This window comes from Colobus angolensis, unplaced genomic scaffold (assembly GCF_000951035.1).
Source record: "Colobus angolensis palliatus isolate OR3802 unplaced genomic scaffold, Cang.pa_1.0 Scaffold56, whole genome shotgun sequence".
NCBI lineage: Eukaryota > Metazoa > Chordata > Mammalia > Primates > Cercopithecidae > Colobus > Colobus angolensis.
This window is the reverse complement of record NW_012119154.1, coordinates 4,376,619-4,381,426: the sequence shown is the minus strand read 5'-3', so window position 1 is coordinate 4,381,426 and position 4,808 is coordinate 4,376,619. Positions and strand designations below refer to the sequence as shown.

The 4,808-nt window shown below is 43.9% G+C and overlaps 1 protein-coding gene across 1 annotated transcript in view; it reads left to right on the top strand.

The window, feature by feature from the left end:
* Nucleotides 1-4,808, top strand: part of OSBPL10 (oxysterol binding protein-like 10) — a 324,826-nt gene that overhangs the window by 176,570 nt on the left and 143,448 nt on the right. The window lies entirely within an intron of this gene.

Sequence of the window (4,808 nt, the reverse complement as noted above, 5' to 3'; positions counted from 1 at the left end):
AAAAAAAAAAAAAAGAAAGAAATCAGATCTTAGTTCTTACAAACAGAGAGGTGATTGTCTGACCATAACCCCATGACATAAGAAATTGGCGTAGACCTCCTAGCACAGCATACTGTTGAAGGCATTCATGGCTTCTTTCTTTCCTTGCAGAGGACACAGGTCCTACTTGTTCCTGGAGTATGACCTTTCAGGACACGGACCTACATCTTTTGTCTGCAGTGTGAACGAGGTCACGGCTAGAGATTTGGTTCCTGCAGGGATAGACCTCGGGACCTGGGCCTGCTGTGGGAGGCCTCTGCTCAGAAATTGGCCTCTGTTTCACCCACACTCACAGTAAATGCTCAGAAGCCACTGCAGTTAGTTTTGTGCCTGGTAAACAGGCAGGTGAGAAGCCAGAGTCTTAGGGCAGTTGGGGTAAGGGTGACAGTGACAGAAGGTTATAACCTACTCTGTCAAACTGGGCCAAGAGAGACTTTTCACATCTAGTCAATCCTTCCTCTGCGTGGGTGGTGTTGGCAGTAGCTATCTGTCTCTGTAGGGAACTTCCCCGACTCCAAAGACTTGGGGACCACAATAGTATGTCACCATATTGTGGAGATGTCCATGCAGTTCTGTGTGACCCAGTTTATTTCTGCCTAAAGAAAGAGTCTTTATCCCATGCTCCTGAAAAATTGCTGGTTCTTGTACCTAACATTCGATATCCAGGGACTTGTGAGCAAGTCCAGGTGGCTGAATCCTAGTCGAGGTGACTGGATCCTAAGTCTCCCTGTCCCTCTGCTGGAGAAGCTGTGAGGATGTCAGTAGCCTTATCTTTATGTATTTAAAAAAAAAAAAAAAAGACCATTTAAAAGGTTACCTTTTTTTGGTCAAGGGGATCATAAAGGATTGTTTTGTAGCTGAATTAAAATCTAAGAAGATTAATAAAACCTGCAATACAGTCCCTATTTTAGGCTTACTTCAGGAAATCCTCCTAGAGCAAGCCAGAGGGCATGAAAAACTGCATTATTCTGATGACAGTTTTCTTCTTATAGACTTATATAATTTCTGTGTCACTTTAACTGTTGTCAGCATGGTTTTCTTTTCAAAATAAAATTTAAATATGTACCATAAGTTTTTATAGCATATTGAATTTCATGGTTTGACTATTTTAACTTAACCCACCCATGTGGTTCATTAAAAGTCTTTCCTTGCTGTAGCCTTGGCTGGTTTTATGGTGATTGTTTATTCATGTAAGCGGTGGCATTTTGCCTACTCATTTGCTTTCAGTGAGGTAGGGTGATTTTGAGAATGGAAAAGGAGACACTCCTTAGATTGAGTGTTTAGCCTTAGTTGGCGACCCACAGGCTTACGTTCTTATTAGCATGCCCAGGAGGGGTGGAACACCTGCCATGCTTGATGGCCCGTCATGCCAGGGCCAGGCTGGTGTTTGTGCTGGGCTCAATCTGCTTGCTGAGAATTATCATTATCACTTTTTCTCTGTACTCCCGGAGATGGTTTTAGTTCTGTTTGGGTGTGATCACAGATAATGAAGTGAAATGCGGCTTCCTTGTCATGAACCACCATCGTGCTCATTTACTGACTTGAAATAATATTGAGATCTCAACATGGAAAGGACAGCGGAGGAGGTGGGAAGACGTTCCAGTTTAGAAATATCTGTGGCTTATACAAGAGAATGCACAACAACTAGGCCACATCATCAATGTGATTCAAGTTAATGTGAGAAGTTGGACCATCGCTAAGACTATTTTCTGACTAAAACTTCTTGCCTTTTTGCCTTTCACTGAACAGAACCTTTGACCCAAATACAACCCAGGCAGAGGTTATTTAAAAATGCACTTTTGGGGCCGGGGGTGGAGGCTCATGCCTGTAATCCCAGCACTCTGGGAAGCCAAGGTCAGCAGATCACGATGTCAGGAGTTCGAGACCAGCCTGGCCAATATTGGTGAAACTCTGTCTCTACTAAAAATACAAAAATTAGCTGGGTGCGGTGGTGTGCATCTGTAGCCCCAGCTACTCGGGAGGCTGAGGCAGAAGAATCGCTTGAACCTGGGAGGTGGAGGTTGCAGTAAGCTGAGATCGCACCACTGCACTCCAGCCTGGGTGACAGAGTGAGACTCTGTCTCAAAAAACAAAAACAAAAAAAACCAAAAATGCACCTTTAGGGGAGAAGGTAATGGAGAGTCACTGATCAACCAGCGTAAAGTTTCAGTCAAGCAAGAGGAATAAGCTCTAGAGATCTGCTGTACACCACTGTACCTGTAGTTAACACTGATGTGCTGCACACTTGAAAATTTGTTAAGAGGGTCGATCTCATGGTAGTAATTATTTACCATAATTACTTTAAAAGCACTGTTTGCTTGTACGTTTCTGGTGCTGCTGCTTATGATTTGTGTGATTTGAAGCAAATATTTAAGTTCCTTGAGCCTTTATTTTCCTATTTGTTAAAGGAGGTTAATAAATGCTTTCAGCTATCATTTCTTGAGTGCTTGTAATGTACCAGGCACTGTGACTAATTCATCTTCACCAATACCTCCATGAGCTATGGCCTATTACAATGATTATTTTACAAACGAGGCACTAGAGGCAAAGAGAGGTTAAATAACTTGCCCAAGGTCAGGTAGATAATGTGGCGCTGATATTCAAACCAGCTGATTGACTTCTAAGCTGATTTTCTTGTTCTTTCTTTCTTCCTTTTTTTTTTTTTTTTAAGAGATAGGGGTCTTGCTATGTTGCCCAGTCTGGTCTTGAACTCCTGGCCTCACGTGATCCTCTTGTCCTGGCTTCTCAAGTAGCTGAGGTGACAGGCCTGCACCACCACACTATTATTAACTGTGGCTATGCTTGATTATTCTGTTCGGTCTTGGCTTATCTGAAAATAAGACCGGGAGAGGGAAATGCTTGGCAGACATACCCCCACAAGAAGAATCACCTGAGTTACAGTTCTGGAAAGGTCTTGTGTGTAAAAGACCTGCTGACATATGTATGCCTTAGGGTAGGGATTCTTAACCCCTAGACTGCGGACCTGTACTAGCCCATGGGTGGTTAGGAACTGGGCGGCACAGCCGGAGGTGAGTGGTGGGGGAGCAGTACTGCCTGAGCTCCGCCTCCTGTCACATCAGCTGCAGCATTAGATTCTCATAGGAGTTTGAACCCTATTATGAACTGCGCCTGCGAGGGATTCTAGGTTATGCGCTCCTTAATTGTCTTTCACGAAACTGGTCACTGGTGCCAAAAAGATTGGGGATTGCTGCTTTAGGGTGACAGTTTTCTGCAATTCAGATACAAGCTCTTTGTATACAGGACTTGAAGAAGCCTGTTTTCCACCATGAAATAAAACAGGACCTAGATAAAAATTTACAAAGTATGGCATTAGGCGAAAGGCAGGGGAAGGTAGATTTTTGTCAACATGGTCCAACAGAAATATAATGTAAGCCACATATGTAATTAAAAATCTCCTACTAGTCACGTTAAAGGTAAGAAACAGTAAAAATTAATTTTAATAATATATTTTAACTCATATCCAAAATATTATAATTTCATCATGATTAATATTAAAAATTATAATGTAGTAGAGATGGGGTTTCATCACGTTGGCCAGGCTGATCTCAAACTCCTGACCTCAGGTCTCAAACACCTGCCTCGGCCTCCCAAAGTGCTGGGATTACAGGTGTGAGCCACTGGGCCCGGCCTCCATGTGCATTTTATGCAGCCTGCATGTATTTCTAGGGGGACTAGCTATGTTAAGTGTGCCCAGTAGCTATGTATGGCTGGAGACTATCATACTGGATAGTCTATTAGTAGAAAAATGTATTAAGACAGCCTTGTAGGCTGGGCGTGGTGGCTCAAGCCTGTAATCCCAGCACTTTGGGAGGCCAAGACGGGCGGATCACGAGGTCAGGAGATCGAGACCATCCTGGCTAACATGGTGAAACCCCGTCTCTACCAAAAAATAATAATAATAAAAAAAAAACTAGCCAGGCGAGGTGGCGGGCGCCTGTAGTCCCAGCTACTCGGGAAGCTGAGGCAGGAGAATGGCGTAAACCTGGGAGGCGGACCTTGCAGTGAGCTGAGATCCGGCCACTGCACTCCAGCCTGGGTGACAGAGCAAGAGTCTGTCTCAAAAAAAAAAAAAGCCTTGTAGATAGCTCCTTGTGCCTGGACCCAGAGTTTGGAACAATATATATAAAAGTGATCATTATTGTTTCAGTTAACAACACGGACTGTAAATGTAGTGGGTTCCAGGTTAAGAGTGCTAGAAAGAACAATAGCTATTTCATCTACCCCAATCTCCATTTTTATAGATGAAGGCATGTATGCTCAACATGTGTGAGGTCACACAGAGAGTCACTGGCATCGTCAAGACTCAAACCCAGTGATCTTTCTGGTACGTTGTATTGTGGACATGGCAAAAAGTGACCGTGACTTATGTCATGGACCATATAGAAAAACTGTGTGTGTATTTTAATGTATCCTCTTTTATGTGGAAAAATAGCTGTGACCTTTTGCAGGGTTCACAAAAATTGTAGTTTGGAGAGATGGAAATATCTTCTGAGATCACCTGATTGAGCTTCATTTTTCTCTCCTGGGTCCTTAGGCTCAGGGAGGTTACATGGTTTGCATGAGGCTACTGCATTGGGTCTCTTGGCTTGCTGCCATTTTTGCCCTGACGCTAGGAAGATGATCATTGGAGTCAGTGGCTGTAAAAATCACAGAGCAGGCCGGGCGCGGTGGCTCAAGCCTGTAATCCCAGCACTTTGGGAGGCCGAGACGGGCGGATCACGAGGTCAGGAGCTCGAGACCATCCTGGC